We start from the raw sequence: 19653 nt of genomic DNA, 5'->3' as shown, positions 1-19653 counted from the left end.
AAGCAATACTACAATGCACCTAAACTGTATAACACCCATACACAATTTATTTATTTATTAGGATTTATTTACCACCTTTTTGAAGGAATTCACTCAAGGCGGTGTACAGTAAGAAAAGATCAAACATGAGCAGGAGGCAATTAGAGCAGTAAAAATATTTGAACAACAATACAAAGTACGGCATGGTATACTACTTGCAATAACAATACAAAGCGAATGCTACATACCTGTAGAAGGTATTCTCCGAGGACAGCAGGCTGATTGTTCTCACTGATGGGTGACGTCCACGGCAGCCCCTCCAATCGGAACACTTTCTAGCAAAGTCCTTTGCTAGCCCTCGCGAGCCGATGCGCACCGCACATGCGCGGCCGTCTTCCCGCCCGAACCGGCTCGTGCCCGCCAGTCTCATATGTAGCAAGACAAAGAGAAGGGAAGACACAACTCCAAAGGGGAGGCGGGCGGGTTTGTGAGAACAATCAGCCTGCTGTCCTCGGAGAATACCTTCTACAGGTATGTAGCATTCGCTTTCTCCGAGGACAAGCAGGCTGCTTGTTCTCACTGATGGGGTATCCCTAGCCCCCAGGCTCACTCAAAACAACAACCATGGTCAACTGGGCCTCGCAACGGCGAGGACATAACTGAGATTGACCTAAAAAATTTACCAACTAACTGAGAGTGCAGCCTGGAACAGAACAAACATGGGCCTAGGGGGGTGGAGTTGGATTCTAAACCCCGAACAGATTCTGAAGCACTGACTGCCCGAACCGACTGTCGCGTCGGGTATCCTGCTGCAGGCAGTAATGAGATGTGAATGTGTGGACAGATGACCACGTCGCAGCTTTGCAAATCTCTTCAATAGTGGCTGACTTCAAGTGGGCTACCGACGCTGCCATGGCTCTAACATTATGAGCCGTGAAATGACCCTCAAGAGCCAGCCCAGCCTGGGCGTAAGTGAAGGAAATGTAATCTGCTAGCCAATTGGATATGGTGCGTTTTCCCACAGCCACTCCCCTCCTGTTGGGATCAAAAGAAACAAACAATTGGGCGGACTGTCTGTTGGGCTGTGTCCGCTCCAGATAGAAGGCCAATGCTCTCTTGCAGTCCAGTGTGTGCAGCTGACGTTCAGCAGGGCAGGAATGAGGACAGGGAAAGAATGTTGGCAAGACAATTGACTGGTTCAGATGGAACTCCGACACAACCTTTGGCAAGAACTTAGGGTGAGTGCGGAGGACTACTTTGTTATGATGAAATTTTGTGTAAGGTGCCTGGGCTACCAGGGCCTGAAGCTCACTGACTCTACGAGCTGAAGTAACTGCCACCAAGAAAATGACCTTCCAGGTCAAGTACTTCAGATGGCAGGAATTCAGTGGCTCAAAAGGAGGTTTCATCAGCTGGGTGAGAACATTGAGATCCCATGACACTGTAGGAGGCTTGACAGGGGGCTTTGACAAAAGCAAACCTCTCATGAAGCGAACAACTAAAGGCTGTCCTGAGATCGGCTTACCTTCCACACGGTAATGGTATGCACTGATTGCACTAAGGTGAACTCTTACAGAGTTGGTCTTGAGACCAGACTCAGACAGGTGCAGAAGGTATTCAAGCAGGGTCTGTGTAGGACAAGAGCGAGGATCTAGGGCCTTGCTGTCACACCAGACGGCAAACCTCCTCCACAGAAAGAAGTAACTCCTCTTAGTGGAATCTTTCCTGGAAGCAAGCAAGATGCGGGAGACACCCTCTGACAGACCCAAAGAGGCAAAGTCTACGCTCTCAACATCCAGGCCGTGAGAGCCAGGGACCGGAGGTTGGGATGCAGAAGCGCCCCTTCGTCCTGTGTGATGAGGGTCGGAAAACACTCCACGGTTCTTCGGAGAACAACTCCAGAAGAAGAGGGAACCAGATCTGACGCGGCCAAAAAGGAGCAATCAGAATCATGGTGCCTCGGTCTTGCTTGAGTTTCAACAAAGTCTTCCCCACCAAAGGTATGGGAGGATAAGCATACAGCAGACCCTCCCCCCAGTCCAGGAGGAAGGCATCCGATGCCAGTCTGCCGTGGGCCTGAAGCCTGGAACAGAACTGAGGGACTTTGTGGTTGGCTCGAGATGCGAAGAATTCTACCAAGGGGGTGCCCCACACCTGGAAGATCTGACGCACTACACGGGAATTGAGCGACCACTCGTGAGGTTGCATAATCCTGCTCAACCTGTCGGCCAGACTGTTGTTTACGCCTGCCAGATATGTGGCTTGGAGCACCATGCCGTGACGGCGAGCCCAGAGCCACATGCTGACGGCTTCCTGACACAGGGGGCGAGATCCGGTGCCCCCCTGCTTGTTGACGTAATACATGGCAACCTGGTTGTCTGTCTGAATTTGGATAATTTGGTGGGACAGCCGATCTCTGAAAGCCTTCAGAGCGTTCCAGATCGCTCGTAACTCCAGAAGATTGATCTGCAGATCGCGTTCCTGGAGGGACCAGCTTCCTTGGGTGTGAAGCCCATCGACATGAGCTCCCCATCCCAGGAGAGACGCATCCGTAGTCAGCACTTTTTGTGGCTGAGGAATTTGGAAAGGACGTCCCAGAGTCAAATTGGACCAAATCGTCCACCAATACAGGGATTTGAGAAAACTCGTGGACAGGTGGATCACGTCTTCTAGATCCCCAGCAGCCTGAAACCACTGGGAAGCTAGGGTCCATTGAGCAGATCTCATGTGAAGGCGGGCCATGGGAGTCACATGAACTGTGGAGGCCATGTGGCCCAGCAATCTCAACATCTGCCGAGCTGTGATCTGCTGGGATGCTCGCACCCGCGAAACGAGGAGAAAGCTGTCTTTCAGGAGAGGGATCGGAAGGAAGACCCTCAGACTCCTCGTCAGAGAAATATCTGATGTCTTCTTCCTCTTCCCACGAGGCCTCACCATCGGTGTCAGACACAAGTTCACGGACCTGTGTCTGCAACCGTGCCCGGCTCGACTCCGTGGAACCACGGCCACGGCGGGAGCGTCGAGAGGTAGACTCCCTCGCCCGCACCGGCGAAGCTCCCTCCGCCGACGTAGTCGGGGAGCCTTCCTGGGAGGCTACCGCACTCGGTACCGCAAGCAGCACCGATGTCGGAGACCTCACCCCGGACAATGGGCCAGCCGGCGCCTCGCTCGACGGTACCGGGGGTGCAAAGAGGGGTAGGGCGCAACAGCTCTCCCAGGATCTCTGGGAGAACGGCCCGGAGGTTCTCGTGCAGAGCGGCTGTGGAAAAAGACATGGAAGCCGATGCAGGAGTCGATGTCAGAACCTGTTCCGGGCGTGGAGGCTGTTCCGGGCTGTCCAAAGGGGAGCGCATCGACACCTCTTGAACAGAGGGCGAGTGGTCCTCTCGGTGCCGATGCTTACTGGGTGCCGACTCCCTCGGCGACCCAGAGCTCTCGGTGCCGACACGGCAAGGGGACCGGTGACGATACTTCTTCGATTTTTTGGAACGAAGCGAAGCACGTCACCGGAGCTTCCCAGCACCGACGAGGAGGACGTAGAATCCAGCCGTCTCTTCCTCGGGGCCGAGGCCGAAGAGGGTCGGTCTCGGGGGGGCTGTACCGCAGGAGCCCTCAGGGTAGGGGGAGACCCACCCGAAGGCTCACCGCCACCAGCAGGGGAATGGACAGCCCTCACCTGCACTCCAGACGAAGCACCACCGTCCGACGACATCAGCAGACGAGGAGGTCTCGATACCACCGACGCCGACGCAGCCCTCCGATGTCGCCCCGATGCAGAGGGCCGATGCCTCGATGCACTCGATGCAATCGGGGGCGAGGATGAAGGTCCGGGCGCCGACGACGTCGAAGCAGTCGATACTCCGGGTGCCGATGCCGACGAAGAGCCCGAGAACAGACCGTTCCACTGGGCTAATCTCGCTACCTGAGTCCGCTTTTGCAAAAGAGAACACAGACTACAGGCCTGAGGGCGGTGCCCAGCCCCCAGACACTGAAGACACGACGCGTGCCTATCAGTGAGCGAGATTACCCAGGCGCACTGGGTGCACTTCTTGAAGCCGCTGGAAGACTTCGATGTCATGGGCGGAAAAATCGCGCCGGCGAGATCAAAACTCGAAATGGCGAAAAATGGCACCACAAAAATAGGGAGAAGAAAAACTTCGACCGAGGCCTAAATAGGGCCTACCCTGACGACGAAAGAAAACTTACCGGGGCAAAACTAGAAGTACGGGAAGGGAGAAAACCATAAAGATCTCCTTCCAACACCTTTTTTTTTTTTTTGAAGAACGAAGTCGATAAACGATGCGCGAGGTTAACTTTGGGGCGCAAACGGCGAAACACGACCGTACCGAGCGCGGACAAAAGAAGACTGGCGGGCACGAGCCGGTTCGGGCGGGAAGACGGTCGCGCATGCGCGGTGCGCATCGGCGCGCGAGGACTAGCAAAGGACTTTGCTAGAAAGTGTTCCGATTGGAGGGGCTGCCGTGGACGTCACCCATCAGTGAGAACAAGCAGCCTGCTTGTCCTCGGAGAATATGTAATAGAACGTTATAATTGGTAGTGAAGGGTAAGGCAAAGTTGTAACATATAGATGAGTAAGAAAGTAGGAAGAGTTAGAAAGTAAGGTGATTCATTTGAAGAAAGTTGCACGTGAGGTCAGACAGATGGTTAAATATTATCACAGCTAGGGTAGGAGTGGATAAACATGTCCCGCTGCAGTATGTGCAGCCCAAGTCAATCCTTGTATGTGTGAGTGAGACTAACAAGTTTGTTAGTTCTTCCATTAAAGGCTTGGTTGAAGAGCCAAGCTTTCACCTGCTTCCTGAAGTAGAGGTAGTCTTCTGTTAAGCGGAACCTTTCAGGCAATGCATTCCAGAGTGTGGGGGCTACTCCGGAGAAGGCTCGCTTGTGGGTATCACATTGTGTAATGCCTTTTGGAGAGGGTATAGTACATTTCTACCCCACATTTTCCCATGCATGCAGGCACAATGTGACTCACATAGGATTAAGCAAAATGACAATACAGTAAGAGATATGGTAAGAGACAATTAGGCAAGGAAAAGGAGGGGGCATTACAGTATCGGGATAGGTAAGTGGGATTATTAATCGGTAAGAGTGCAGGGGGAGTAGGCCAGTCCAAATAGGTGAGTTTTAGTGCATTGCAGTAATCCAGTCTTGATGTTACCATGGCATGCACAACTAGAATAAGATTTACTTTCTCAATGTAAGGAGAGAGACAGCGTAGCTGTCGCAAATAGTAGAAGCAGCTCTTGAAGGTTGCTTGGATTTGGGGAATGAGAGTAAGTGTTGAATCTAACTGTACTCCAAGGTTCCTGACTTGTGATTTGAGGGGGAGTTCATACTTCCCAAAAGGGATTTTGATGTCAGATATGTATCCACTTGTGTTAGGGACCCAGAGAAGCTCGGTTTTACTTGGGTTCAGGCAAAGTTTGTTGTGTTTAGCCCATTCTTGAATTGATGTTAGACAAGTGATCAGTTTATTCAAGGCTGTAGGTAAGTCAGGTTCAATGGGTATGAGTAGCTGCATATCATCCACACAGATGTAGAATTGAGTGTCCATTGGCCAAATCAACTCAGCTAGTGGCTTGAAGTAGATATTGAGCAGAATAGGTGACAGTATCGACCCCTGTGGTACCCCGCAGATCAGTGTCCATGGTGGTGATGAGTTGCTGCCAATCATTATGGATTGTTGCCTGTCTGATAGGATCTGAACCAGGCAAGTACTGTTCCATTGATACCTGTTTCTATCAGTCATGCTAGCAAGACATCATGATCGACAGTGTCAAAAGCTGCTGAGAAATCTAGCAGTACTAACATCGAGGCAAATCCCTTGCTTCGGTTTCTGTGAAGATCATCTAGCAGGGATATGAGGACCGTTTCTGTTCCATAACCGGGTCTGAATCCAGATTGACATGGATCTAGCCAGTTACTCTTTTCTAGCCATTCATTAAGTTGAACACAGACTGTTTGTTCTATGAGTTTCCCTAGAAACGGGATGTTGGATACGGGCCTGTAACTTTCAAGTTTGTCCTGGTCAAGGTTGTTTTTCTTCAGCAGAGGGCAAACCACTGCCCTTTCTAATGCTGTTGGTAGTTGCCCATTAGAAAGAGAGGTGTTCACAATTTTTGTGGCGCCTTCTATAAGGCCCATACTTGCCTGCTGCACTATCTTTGATGGGCAGGGATCGAGGGAGCAGGTAGTTGGCTGAAGGTCTCTTAGGATTTTGTCAAGGCTCTCCTCTGTCATTAGGTTAAAAGTGTTCCATCTGTCTCTGTTAGGAGGGGGCGAGTTTGTGCACCCCTGGCTGACTAGTTGGGCACTGGGTGGGATTGCCTGTAAATCCTGGTAGAGACTTTTAATTTTGTTGGCAAAGTATGCAGGAAAATCACTGCAGTTCAGTTTAGACTGGGCAGACAGGTTTTGTTGTGGGGGTTGCAGTAGGCTGTTTACTATACTGAACAGCTGCTTGGTTGAATTGGCAGCCTGTGAAATGCATTGAGAGAAATACTGTTTTTGGTTGCTGTTAAGGCTTGGCGGTATTTTGCCATGTGTTTCCTGCAGTTTAGCCTGTCTTCATCCAGATGAGATTTGCGCCATCTCCTTTCCAGTTTTCGTCCTTCGCGTTTAAGGATCTGAAGTTCTGGAGAAAACCAAGGTGAGCGTTTGTGAATGGGGCATAAGACCTTTTTTAGTGGTGCTGTTTTCTCTAAGGTCTTGGCTAGGTGTGCATTCCAAATGTCAACTTGTTCTGCTACTGTTGTCTTTTCATCTATATGCGGATAGTCCAAGGCCTCTAGGAAATTCTCAGCGGTCAGCTTTTTTTTTGTCTCTGATCTCCTTCCAAACTCAGAGGCGCCATTTGTTTCAGGTGGTCACTTAGGGAGAATTTAATTAGAAAATGGTCTGACCATGATAGGGGTGTTATTTCAATACTGTTATCCCAGAATTCTGGGATATTAACCCCTTTGTAGAATACCAGGTCTAGTATGTGACCCTTTTCGTGGGTTGGAGAATTGATCACCTGTGTAAATCCTAGTGCTGTCATCGTGTCCAGAAAGGCAGCTGTGGTGGTATCTGGGGTTTTGATGTGTAGATTGAAGTCTCCCATGATCACCAGCCTAGGGTAATTCAGGGTCACTTGAGTAATCAGGTCTAGGAGTTCTTGCACAGATAATGTGTTGTTACAAGATGCTCTGTAAATCATGAGCAGCCAGATTGGCTTCTCCTCTTCAAGTTGGATTAAAAGAGATTCGGATCCATGTAGCTGGGGGATGGATATTCTGCGCAGTTTGATTGTGTCCCGAATCAATACTGCTACCCCTCTACCCTATCTTCCTGGTCTTGGTTGATGTTGGATATTGAAACCTGTTGGGCATAGTTCAGCCAGTGGTAAACCCCCACTTTCATCTAGCCAGGTTTTGCTTATTCCTAGGATGTCAAGATGCTGTTCATTTATGGTATCATGAATCAGCGAGGATTTCTTTGCAGCTGATCTGGCATTCACCAATCCTATAGTTCCCAATGGTGGTCTGGGGGTGCTGTGGGTAGCTTTGGTGTGACAATGAGGTGATCTTTTAAGTACTGTTATGTAGGTGTTTGACCTCTTGCACTTTTGCCTTCTCTTTGGTTTGTGAGGGTTATGGTTTCCTCTCCCACACACCACTGGGATGCTTGCATGACACATTTTTGTGTCAGAAGCTAGTTAGGCAAACTTTCACTGGGTGGCGCTGCAATCCACTCTTTGGAGTGCACCCTGTAGATTAGCAGTCTTCCTAGTTGGCAATGCAGGGTTAAGGCTTTAATAGCTGAAAGAACAGACCTTTTAAAGTTATAAATTCAGACCAGGCCTGTGAGATCCAAGTCTTCCATCAAATAGAGAAACAAATGGCTGCACTTAGCACTTCTATGTGAAATTCTTGGAGACAGTGCATACATTTCCTTTAGTTTTAAAGGTAATCAATAGAAATAAAACAAAAAATAAGATGATACCTTTTTTATTGGACATAACTTAACACATTTCTTGATTAGCTTTCGAAGGTTGCCCTTCTTTGTCAGATCAGAAATAAGCAAATGTTGGTAGATGACAGTATATATAAGTGAAACATCAAAGCATTTCAGTGACAGTCTAACAGGATGGGGGTGGGTAGGTGAGAGACCAGGAGATATTCATGGGAACATCAAAGCATTTCAGTGACAGTCTAACACGATGGGGGTGGATAGGTGAGATATGCATGGAGACAGGAGGGTGACAAACAGAGCAATACAACTTTATGGTTTATAATGGGCTAGAAAACCCAGATCTTTGTTAAGTCCTGTCTGGTGGGTGTCAAAATATTTAATCATTCTGACTTCAAAGGTCTTATATTCCTGTATTGTTTTAAAGTTACCTTTCAGGATTCTTACTATGAAATCACTGGTACAGTGTTCTGGTTTTGTAAAGTGCTGCCCCACAGGCGTGGCATCCTGGCTGGCACTGGCATTTTTCATGTGATGTCTATGTAAATTTTATTTTAATTTCTGTTTATTTGTGAGTCAAAGATAATGGAATGTACACTCTTGCAAATCAAGTACAAACTGTCCATAGTAACAAATTACAACTTAACCTTCTATAAACTTATAGACATTTGCAACTCTCACTCCACCAAATTCTCACACAAGTGCAAAAAAGAACAAAGAAATTACTCACAACTTTTCCACCCTTCCACCCCTAATCATTATCCTGCACATTGCATTTATAAAGATTTTGATATACACACATTGGTTCAGGTATTCACAAAAAGTCCTTTCGCTCTTGGAGTCAGTGTTTGCCAAAATGGGGTCCATATACGGAAAAATACTATTTCAGTAAATTTTGAATCAGACTTTGCCACTTGTCTCTCAAACCTCATATATGCAATCATTAAGCTACACCATTGTTGAATTGTGGGACTATTAGGGGAGATCCACTCACTCAGGATTAATGACTTAGCTATGATGGTCAATCTGTGTGCAAACCCCTTAAGGCCTGCCGGAGTAGGGATAACCAATGAGGGCTGCCCAAATAATAACAGTGGGTCACGTCTCCATTTAGAGTGCTATATTTTCGAGATATAATTTAAAAGACGGGTCCAAAATAACACTATTTTCGGGCAAGACCAATACATATGTCCCAAATCTGCACCTGGAGCCAGGCACTTGGGACACGCTCCGTCCGGAGAGACACCTACATAAAATGCTCATCGCGGTGACATGTGGACTCGGAGTGCGAACTTATACTCCAATTCCTGGTGTGCCATCATCTTTGAAGAGTTCCTAATGTTGAGGACAAAGCTTTGTAGCGTGGGTCTATACTGTAACTGCCAAATCTGTACTCCAAGCTCCGGCCAAAGCAGTGAAATTAGGTTCTTGTACAGAGTCTCTAATGTGTCTATGATACATCCTCAGTGGAACTTTGTTTTGAGCCTGGAAGGCAAATGCTGATGACAGCTCATCTTGTACGTCTTCAGTCAATGACTCCCAAGGTAGACTATGCACATAGTGTGTCAATTGAAGATAGTGAAAATAATCAGAGAGTGGCAATGAGTATTGAGCTTGTAGATCTGCGAATGATCGTATCTGGCCCTCTTCTGTTAAAATTTGTATGAGGTACTGAAGTCCCTTCCGTTTCCATCTGGTAAAGGTTGAGTATATGTTGCCTGGCGGAAATTTAGGGTTGCCACAGATCGCCATAAACGGAGTTATTTTCGCTGAAAATTGATGATGGCGGCAAATCCACTTCCATGTCGCCTTTGCAGTGGTAAGAATATGCAAGTCTGCCAGGACTGTTGTTAGTGGGCCCCCTCCCACATGGAGGAGGCAGCTAAAGTGTGTATCCTGAGTGAGTGCTGTTTCCATTGTTGTGGCAGAAAAATCAGAGACTGAGCGGTACCAATCAGAGATGTGGCGCACTCCACTTGCTATTGAAAGATGGCGTATACTCAGAAGGCCCAACCCACCATATTCTCTAGGAGTGCATAAAATCTGTATAGGGAGCCGAGCCCTTTTTCCTCTCCATAGAAATATTTGTAAATGTTTATTCAGTTTCCTCTCATCCTCCAATCTAAGGTAGAGCGGCAATGTCTGAAAAATGTATAGCCACCGTGGCACTATCAGGATGTTATATAACATTATTCTGCCTAACAATGACAAAGGATAATCTTTCCATAGTTTCAGCTTTTGGCATGTCATCTCCATCAAGGGAGTTACATTAGCCTGATACAACTGCGTCAGGTCCTGAGTTATATATGTGCCTAAATATTTAATTCTCCCTCCCGCCCAAGTTAAAGGGACATCCAACTTGCCCGGACCCTCATCTGTGGGGTACATTCGGAGACCGATCGATTTCTGGACATTCAACGTGAAACTCTGGGCAAGTCACTTAACCCTCCATTGCCCCATGTAAGCCGCATTGAGCCTGCCATGAGTGGGAAAGCGTTGGGTAGAAATGTAACAAAAAAAAAACAAACAAAAAAAAAAACCGGAGAATCCTCCGAACACTTGAATTAAATCGATCAGTTTTACGAGTGAATCTTGTGGTTGAGTAGTGATTATCATAAGATCGTCTGCGAAAGCCAGGGCCTTAATTAATTCTCCACCTACTCGTATTCCTGGAATCTCTGCTAAATATTTAATGGCCCTCAAAAGAGGTTCCATAGCTAAGATAAATAGGGTCGGTGATAGGGGGCAGCCTTGTCTATTGCCGCTTTGTATTGGAAATGTTTTTTTCGATTGGACCCCATTAAGTATCACTGATGCTTCAGGATGAGAATATAAAGCTTGAATGGCCCGGAGCATCCACCCCCCAAATCCCATATATGCAAGCACATTAAAGATATATTTCCATTCAATCTTACCGAATGCTTTTTCAGCATCGAGAGAGTACAAACACATTGGGATTTGCTGGTGTTGGCTAGATGCCATAGCTAATAGCATTCGGCGTACATTCCCGGCTGCCTGTCGTGATTTTACAAAGCCCACCTGTTCCTCCCCAACTAATCTAGGTAGGATATTAGATAGTTGATTTGCTAGTATTTTGGCCAAAATCTTAAGGTCTACGTTAATCAATGATATAGGCCTATAAGAGTTCGCCTGTTCTTCTGGATGTTAGGGTGATTAGAGCTAGGTTGAAATGTTTCGGGAATCTACCCTCCCTAATTACCTACTCATAGAACTCGTAAATTTGAGGATAAAAGGAGACCGGTAGCAGCTTATAGAACTCCCCAGAGTATCCGTCTGGACCAGGCGCTGATCCCAAGGGCAAAGTTTTTATTGCCTCATATATTTCTTTAAGCATTAAGCGGCATTCAAGATCTTTCTGCTCCTGTTCCGACAATTTCGGCTGCCTTACTTGAGCCAGAAACTGATAAATTCCTTCTATGTCTACATTTTGGGATGGCTCATACAATGAACTAAAGAAAGTTTGGAGGATCTCGGCCATCTGCTCGCTATTGTTATGTAGCTTCCCACTGCGATCTCTGAGAGCAACAATTGGCTTCTGCGGACTCCCAGCCTGGACTAATCTCGCCAAGAATGCTCCAGACCTATTCCCATACCGTTGAAATTTGTATTTTTGAAGTGCTAGCGACCGACAGGCTCGTTGGTGGAGCAAAGAGTTAAGAGTCACCCGCACTGTGTGGAGTTGCTCTTTTGTGGAGAGAGAGGGATGTTTAAGGTACTGTGCTTTTACTCTTTTTAGATCTTTTTCTAGACGCAGTATGGCATTGGCTATTTTTTTGTTGTGAGCATGGACATAAGCTATTATCTTGCCATGCATCACTGCCTTGGCTGTTGCCCAGAACAACCCTGGTTGATCTTTATGCTGATCATTATTCTTAGAGTAGTCTTCCCATTTCTGGGTAAGAAACATTTTAAAATCTTTATTTTGGTACAGGTAGGCTGGGAATCTCCACCTCTTCGCCTGTTGATAAAAGGTTGGGGCCTCCAAGTTCATCCACACAATGGAGTGATCCGAGACCTCCTCTGGACCTATTTCTGCATTTATCACCCATGGGAAAGCAGAATTAGCAACTAGTATGTAGTCGAGCCTAGAGAAATCTTAAGGTATACGGACTCATGAGTGTAATCACATTCTGTGGGGTGAAGGCTACGCCAGGCATCAACTAAATTGAGGGTGTGCATAAAATGTGGGAGCGCATGCGATCTTGGGCCACCTCTGTGTGCTGACTGAGGATTGGAACAATCTTGTTGTGGATTGGCCACTAGATTAAAATCTCCCATCACTATAAGTTGTGGCAATTTATGAGGCATGCAGAGTTTAATTAGTGTACAGAGGAATTTAGGATCATAGGTGTTTGATCCATATATACCCAAAATCAAGAACTCCCTATCATTTACCCTTAGGCGAATCATTATGTAATGCCCTTCTGGGTCTACTGCAACTACTTCCGATTTTGCTGCTAGGCCTTTCGGTATTAAAATAGCCACTCCTTCCCTTCGGTCTCCCGAGGATGCTGAATGGACCTCCCCCACCCACTGATGTTTTAATTTTTTATGTTCCACCTCTGAGAGCCTGGTTTCCTGTATGCATACAACGTCAGTTTTATGCCTGTTTAGGGCTGTCAAAATTTTTGCTCTCTTAATCGGGGTCGAAATACCCCCTACATTCCATGTACTAAATCGAATAGACTTTACCGTTAAAGATTTCCAGGTTGTCTTATGCTGATAATGGGGTGTTACATTTATTCCTCAGGCGCCCTGCCTCGCCCAAGGGACCTCTCTATTTCCTTGTTTCTGATTTATGAAAAACTGCTCCATGTGTGTATTGTGTCTAGACGTAGGAACCCCTGTGCAGAATTCAATATAGTTATGTCGCAACCAATCTTCCCTCCCATTCCTCCCCCCCTCTTACTTGTCCCAATCCTTTATCCAATTTGACCTACACTCTATCCAATCTGTATCTACCTGTGAGATCAATGATGGTGGTCTCCCCACACCAACTGTGTGATATATAATGTTCAACTTGTCCAGCCATCCACTGTAATACTCACTATTTCAAAAATTTAAGGTACAAGTGTCCCCATGTTTCTCTGATGTCAACCTTCATGGTGGGGAAACTTTGGTCAAATCCGCTGGGACCTCATGCGGGTCTTTGTAAGTCTGCCATCTGTCCTGGTGATATATTTTTTAAGTCATTGGGTATACCAAAGCAAATCTGTGGTTTGAGTATGCCAGAGTTCTGCATACAGGCCCAAATGCCCGACGTCTCTCTTGTAAAGAGGCAGAAAAGTCCTGGAATATTTTGATCAATTTACCTTCAAAATTAAAGTGTCTCTCTTCTGCCTCATCCCTCGCAATATTTCGACTTTGTGGATGTAATTATGCACTTTGACCAGTATCACTCTCGGTCTCTGGTTTGAATCAGTCTTTCGACCCACTCTATGGGCCCTCTCGAGACACAGCGGCCCAACGCTATCGGACAGTGCAAACTCCAATTTTAACCATTTTTCTAGCACATCCGGTAAATGATGTTCTGGGGTGGATTCCAGGAAGCCTACAATTCGTAAATTGTCTCGCCTTGACCGGTTTTCTAATTCATCCAATAGCTGTGAGTGTTTCTGTACCAGGTCGTTCAGCTCTTTCATCCGCGACGCCGTCCCGGCCTCCTCATCCTCCATTGCTGACATCCGTTGTTCCAGCTCTCCGGTTCGCTTAGTGGTATCTGCCAAGTGCGATTCTAGAGAGGTTAGTTGATGAGAGAGCTGCTGTAATTGGGGATCCATCGCGGTCTTGACTGCAGTTACAATTTGTGTGAGCTGTGCTTCAGTAAACTCCGGGGGGGGGGGGGGGGGGTTCGTCTCCGTGGTAGGGCTCGCGGCCATTTTGATTTCAGATAGTCGGGACTTCTCAGTCTCTTTCTTCCCGCTTTTTGGAGGCATAGTTTGATCTTTGCGGGTTACAAACTGGTCCATAAAACTCCGCCGACTCTTCCTTACGTTGATCGATGGTGGTACGCCGAAACAATCTTAATTGGGCGCGGGCAGGAGGGTAAGACCTCGGAGAAGAGCTATTTCGCGTCCGCTCCCCTCAACTCATCACGTGATCTCCCGATGTCTATGTAAATTAAATCTTGTCTTTAGCATCTGGCTTGTTTCTCCAATATAGCATCCTTCGTCACATTTTTTTACACTGAATGATGTATACCACATTGGAAGATGAGCATGTAAATGATTCCTTTATGTTGAATATTTTTCCTTTGTGAATGACTGTGGGGTCCTGTGAAATGCTTTGGCATAGCTTGTAGCTGGATATATTGCAAGGATGTGTGCCATTCTCTTCTTTTTGAGTCTGTGTTGGACGCTTACTTCTGATTAGCTTGTGTTTTAAGTTGGGAGGCTGTCGGAAAGCAAGCACTGGTGGGGATGGCAATATCTCTTTCAGTAATTCATCCTCCTGGAGTAGAGGCTGAATATCTTTTATGATTTTTCTTAAATTTTTCCAGCTCTGATGAAGAAGGGCAACCTTCGAAAGCTAATCAAGAAATGTATTAAGTTATGTCCAATAAAAAAAGGTATCATCTTATTTTCTTTTCCATGTTTTATTTCTATTGATTACCTTTAAAAGTGGACTAACACGGCTACCACACCTCTCTACTTTAGTTTTAAGGAATCTAAAAGATTCAGAGTTATAAAAGTAGATTATGTAGTTAAAATAAAAATTTTTAACACACGGATTGCAGGTATGAACTTTAGAGGCTATTATTAAGAATAAAATTGCAGAGCATATACAAAAACATGGACTGATGAGACAAAGTCAGCACGGATTTAGTGAAGGGAAGTCTTGCCTCACCAATCTAATGCATTTTTTTGAGGGGGTAAGCAAACATGTGGACAATGGGGAGCCGGTTGATATTGTATATCTGGATTTTCAGAAGGCGTTTGACAAAGTGCCGCACGAAAGACTCCTGAAGAAATTGCAGAGTCATGGAATCGGAGGTAGGGTATTATTATGGATTAAGAACTGGTTGAAAGATAGGAAGCAGAGAGTAGGATTGCGTGGCCAGTATTCTCAGTGGAGGAGGGTAGTTAGTGGGGTCCCGCAGGGGTCTGTGCTGGGTCCGTTGCTTTTTAATGTATTTATAAATGACCTAGAGATGGGAATAACTAGTGAGGTAATTAAATTCGCCGATGACACAAAATTATTCAGGGTCGTCAAGTCGCAGGAGGAATGTGAACGATTACAGGAGGACCTTGCGAGACTGGGAGATTGGGCGTGCAAGTGGCAGATGAAGTTCAATGTTGACAAGTGCAAAGTGATGCATGTGGGTAAGAGGAACCCGAATTATAGCTACATCTTGCAAGGTTCCGCGTTAGGAGTTACGGATCAAGAAAGGGATCTGGGTGTCGTCGTCGATGATACGCTGAAACCTTCTGCTCAGTGTGCTGCTGCGGCTAGGAAAGCGAATAGAATGTTGGGTGTTATTAGGAAGGGTATGGAGTCCAGGTGTGCGGATGTTATAATGCCGTTGTATCGCTCCATGGTGCGACCGCACCTGGAGTATTGTGTTCAGTACTGGTCTCCGTATCTCAAAAAAGATATAGTAGAATTGGAAAAGGTACAGCGAAGGGCGACGAAAATGATAGTGGGGATGGGACGACTTTCCTATGAAGAGAGGCTGAGAAGGCTAGGGCTTTTTAGCTTGGAGAAGAGACGGCTGAGGGGAGATATGATAGAAGTGTATAAAATAATGAGTGGAATGGATCGGGTGGATGTGAAGCGACTGTTCACGCTATCCAAAAATACTAGGACTAGAGGGCATGAGTTGAAGCTACAGTGTGGTAAATTTAAAACGAATCGGAGAAAATTTTTCTTCACCCAACGTGTAATTAGACTCTGGAATTCGTTGCCGGAGAACGTGGTACGGGCGGTTAGCTTGACGGAGTTTAAAAAGGGGTTAGATAGATTCCTAAAGGACAAGTCCATAGACCGCTATTAAATGGACTTGGAAAAATTCCGCATTTTTAGGTATAACTTGTCTGGAATGTTTTTACGTTGGGGGAGCGTGCCAGGTGCCCTTGACCTGGATTGGCCACTGTCGGTGACAGGATGCTGGGCTAGATGGACCTTTGGTCTTTCCCAGTATGGCACTACTTATGTACTTATGTACTTATGAGTTTCTGGTTCTGATATCCTTGGATGGTCCAACTGATGCAGGTTGCTGTAAGCTTTTTCTGTATTGTTCCAAAGGAAAGATAGATGTAAATAAGGATCCAGCTCCAATCTCAGAGCACGAGGAGAGTTATTTAGGGGAGATAAAATTACCTTTCTCCAGCCAAAAATAAATGGAAGAAGTTCAGAGTAAAATTGAGGATTGGTACCCCAACACAGACTGAGCAGAAGTCAGTAAAAGTTTGGGTTGTAAATAAGCAGAAGATAAGCAGAATATGCACTTATTGAGTCTACGCTGCAGAGCCTGATGTGAACCCAGCCAGCCCAGCCAGTACCTCTATTAGATCATTGCATTATATGCAAGTTTGTGAGGGAATCCATGAACTCTCAAGTCTTCGGGTTTTTGAGGCTCTCGTCTAATTTGTTTAAAATCACTTGCATAGAGGAGGAAATGACGTCATGCACCAAGGTGGAGGTCTAATTGAGAGCTCTGCTGGAGCTGATAAAAAAAAGGTGCCAAAAAACTTACCCCTGCGACGAGCGACAGATCGGGAGTGAGTCCCTCTGGGTTATGCCACCTAAGAAGACGTAGGAGCGCTTCTGCTTCAGTCCGGAGTGTCGCGAAAAAGCGAGTGTAGTGAAAGCGGGGCCGGAGCTCAGGGGAGCCAAGATGGCGGCCGATCGCGCTCTGCAAGAATCAGCGGTAAGGGGCGAAGAGGTGGCAGAGGCTGCTAGCATGCTGCAATCAGATGTAGCGGGGCTGGTCAAGGAGTTAAAAGCGGACTTTGCTGGGATCAGATTAGATGTCCAGAATGCCCTTAAAGAGATAAGAGCGGAGATACACGGGTTGGGGTCCCGCGTGGGCAAAGTGGAGGAGGGGTTGGTGGCCTACAGTCCGAGGTGGACACCATGAGGAGGAAAGGGGCTGAAGATCAGGGGGAATTGAGCCAGCTCAGGGATCAAGTTGAAGACCTAGAGAATAGGTCACGGCGTAACAACCTCAGATTCAAAGGTATTCCTGAGCTCGACATTTTTGCCAACTGCGAAGTTGTAATAAAGGAGTTCTGTCAGCATATCCTGATGCTTGGCTCGGAAGCTCACCCCCCTGAAATACATATACAACGCGCGCACAGAGCGCTGGGACCACGCGGAGACCTTCAACCTCGAGATATGGTCGCATGCTTCCTGGAATTCCCTATAAAGGAACAGTTCCTGCGTTAGGCCAGAGCAAGCAAGGAAATCACCTGGAAAAACTATAAAATAGAAGTTTGCCAAGACTTGGCCCGCACTACGTTGTTGAAACGTGGAACATTTAAAGATGTTACCAGGTTTATGCGCTCTAAAGGGCGGTACAGATGGTTGTTTCCCTTTGCGGTGTGGATTACAGTGGATGGGAAATCACGGAAGGTCACAACGCCAGAGGAAGCGTGGTTGGCGCTGCGGGCCTTGGGATGCAAAGACGTTCCAGTACAGAATCAGGACATGCGAGCTCCAGCTACTCCTAGGCCGGATTCTGCGTGGCAAATGGCAGTCGGGAGAGGAAAGAACAGGGATAAACAGGCATCCTAAAATGGCCATTGTTGTAGACCTCACAATCGCCTGGGAGAATCAGGTTTAATTTCTGGGCCTGACATGACAGTTTGGACACTTAAAGTTTGAGGACTGGTAAATCTGTGGGGGAGCCGGAGATCTATAACCATATTACTACCTGGGCAAACTCTCAAAGATAATAATTGGATCCAAAGGCGGTCGATGAGCAGACAATGGCAGAGTGGAGGTCGGAGAGGTGGATGCCGGAGAACTGGTGTACTAAGGTTGAATGTGTGGAATGGTAAAGAGGGGGGCCACCAATCTCTGATGGAGGTCCAGGACGTGTGTTGAAGACTTGATGTAATGTTAAATGTTGTTGTAAGGAACAGTGCATTAGATGGGAGGGTAGCATGGTTTTCGAGTGGGGCAGGGCAAAGACGAGGTTTGTATCTGGGAGGGGTGGGGAGAGGGGGGAGTTTTAGAAGGATATTTTAGACCAAAGCTCTGGTATAGTACGTTAAATTTTTTTTTGTTGTTACATTTGTATCCCGCGCTTTCCCACTCATGGCAGGCTCAATGCGGCTCACATATTGTATACAAGTACTTATTTGTACCTGGGGCAATGGAGGGTTAAGTGACTTGCCCAGAGTCACAAGGAGATGCCTGTGCCTGAAGTGGGAATCGAACTCCGTTCCTCAGTTCCCCAGGACCAAAGTCCACCACCCTAACCACTAGGCCACTCCTCCACTGCCTACCGTGGCTGGTCTTTCGACTCAGGGATCAGCAATGGGAGGGTCGGGAGAGGGGCGGTTTAGAAGTGGGGTCGTGGAATGTAAATGGGCTTAACCATCAGGGGAAATGATGCTGAGTATTTAAAGAACTGAACAGGCTAAAATGGGATGTGATAATGCTGCAAGAGACGCATCTGAGACTGAGGGATGCGCATTTGTTGCGGCATAGGTCCTATCAGATTGTTCTGACACACCAGGGACGGGAACCCAGAAGGGCTGGGGGAGTGGCTATTTTGGTGCAACACAACTGTGGGCTGCGCATACATGAGGAGTTTCGGGATTCGAGCGTCAGATGTTTGGGATTTAGGGGGCTTCTTCAAGGTAAAGAAATTACAGTTCTTATGCTCCAAATGAAGGTCAGAAGCAGTTTTTCCATTTGTTGAAGGGAGAAATTCAAGGTTTCACCAAAGGTCAAGTGATTATAGGGGGTGACTTCAGATGCAGATTTGGATCACTCCAAAGGGAGAGGTGGTACAGGGGGTTCGGGGCGCAAGGCATTGCTGTCCTTTTTGAAAGGGTGTGAAGTGGTGGATAGATGGAGATTGTTACATGGGACTCAAAGAAATTATACACATTACTCACACACCGCCCAGTCATATGCTCGATTAGATAGTATATGGGTGTATCGCAATAGCTGGCATCTGTTAGAAGTGGCAGAGATAGAGCCTTGCCAGGTTTCTGATCATGCTCCGGTTTGGATAAGGCTTAAGGGGCTGGAAGGCAAAAGGAGGGGGGAGGGGGCTCTGGAAACTAAATGAAACACTACTGGGAGATGAAACAGTGAGAGAAGATGTCCAGGGGGCAATAAAAGAATTTTACCAGTTCAATGATAATGGTGACGTAGTGGATAGGTGCTTATGGGAAGCCATGAAAGCCGTGGAGAGAGGAGTCTTTATTAAATGGGGGGGCTTGGAAAAAAAGAGAGAGGGGGCGAAAATCCCTGGAGTTACTTACACGCCTTGTGCAGCTGGAGAAACAACACAAAAGACAACCTACCAATAAGTTGGGGGAGGAGCTTAAAGAGGTGCGGGAGGCACTGGCACAGCTGCAAATGATAGATATCGAATATATGCAAACTAAGTTGAAACAGAGAACCTTCGAATTTGCGAATAAATCTACTGCGCTTTTGGCACGCAGGTTAAGGGCTAGGCGAATTAAACACTTATCCAAAAATTAAAAGATGGTAAGGGGG

The 19653-nt window shown here is 46.8% G+C and overlaps 1 protein-coding gene across 4 annotated transcripts in view; it reads right to left on the bottom strand.

Moving 5' to 3' along the window:
- The window catches only part of GTF3C2 (general transcription factor IIIC subunit 2), a 317364-nt gene that overhangs the window by 178208 nt on the left and 119503 nt on the right, over nt 1-19653 (bottom strand). The gene's annotated exons all lie outside the window — the stretch shown is intronic.

This window comes from Microcaecilia unicolor, chromosome 3, assembly GCF_901765095.1.
Source record: "Microcaecilia unicolor chromosome 3, aMicUni1.1, whole genome shotgun sequence".
NCBI lineage: Eukaryota > Metazoa > Chordata > Amphibia > Gymnophiona > Siphonopidae > Microcaecilia > Microcaecilia unicolor.
Note: the sequence above shows the minus strand (reverse complement) of the source record. Positions and strands in the feature narration are given on the sequence as shown.